Source organism: Asparagus officinalis, chromosome 8 (genome assembly GCF_001876935.1).
Source record: "Asparagus officinalis chromosome 8, Aspof.V1, whole genome shotgun sequence".
In the NCBI taxonomy this organism is placed as follows: Eukaryota; Viridiplantae; Streptophyta; class Magnoliopsida; order Asparagales; family Asparagaceae; genus Asparagus; species Asparagus officinalis.
In genome coordinates this window covers 56,167,156-56,168,469 of record NC_033801.1, presented here as the reverse complement: position 1 = coordinate 56,168,469, position 1,314 = coordinate 56,167,156, and positions in this window count along the sequence as shown.

Below are 1,314 nucleotides of genomic sequence, written 5' to 3'. Positions count from 1 at the left end.
TGAGCGGTTCGCCGAAACTGGGAACCTGGCTCAAAGAGATGAGCTCGCCTCAACTGTTAAGCTCGCCTGATTTGAGCGGTTCGCCGAAACTGGGAACCTGGCTCAAAGAGATGAGCTCGCCTCAACTGTTAAGCTCGCCTGATTTGAGCGGTTCGCCGAAACTGGGAACCTGGCTCAAAGAGATGAGCTCGCCTCAACTGTTAAGCTCGCCTGATTTGAGCGGTTCGCCGAAACTGGGAACCTGGCTCAAAGAGATGAGCTCGCCTCAACTGTTAAGCTCGCCTGATTTGAGCGGTTCGCCGAAACTGGGAACCTGGCTCAAAGAGATGAGCTCGCCTCAACTGTTAAGCTCGCCTGATTTGAGCGGTTCGCCGAAACTGGGAACCTGGCTCAAAGAGATGAGCTCGCCTCAACTGTTAAGCTCGCCTGATTTGAGCGGTTCGCCGAAACTGGGAACCTGGCTCAAAGAGATGAGCTCGCCTCAACTGTTAAGCTCGCCTGATTTGAGCGGTTCGCCGAAACTGGGAACCTGGCTCAAAGAGATGAGCTCGCCTCAACTGTTAAGCTCGCCTGATTTGAGCGGTTCGCCGAAACTGGGAACCTGGCTCAAAGAGATGAGCTCGCCTCAACTGTTAAGCTCGCCTGATTTGAGCGGTTCGCCGAAACTGGGAACCTGGCTCAAAGAGATGAGCTCGCCTCAACTGTTAAGCTCGCCTGATTTGAGCGGTTCGCCGAAACTGGGAACCTGGCTCAAAGAGATGAGCTCGCCTCAACTGTTAAGCTCAAGATGACGCTCCTCTAGATGACTCGGATGAGGAGTGAGAAGGAGTAGGCACCCGCTCTTTGTGCTTCAAGGATTTATGCGAAGCCCGCGAAGTCCTCTCTCTCTTCCTCTTCTTCTCGCTCAGGAGCTGCTCCAACATCTCCTTCAGGGAGTCGATGGTTGCTTGTTGCTCGTCGAGCCTCCTAGAAATCTCCTCAGGGATGTCAGTCATGTGCACATTTGTGTGCTTGCCCTGAACTGAGCTTGAAGTCTCCGACATTGCCACTGCTGAGCAATCGTCGTCGTCGTCAGAGACGGACGTCAGACCCGTGCAGGCAAACGAGGTGGCCACCCCCATTTGGGCGTGGCCTTTCTGGCGAACTTGGGCCGTCAGGCGAGATTGGTGAAGTCCGCTTGTTTGACGAAGACCTCTTGAACTGCAGAGTTCGTCAGGTGCCATTGGTTCGCCAAAATTGAACACCTTGCTCACAGAGTGAGGCTCGTCTAAACTGCTAGGCTCGCCCGATTTGAGCGGTTCGCCAAAACTGGGA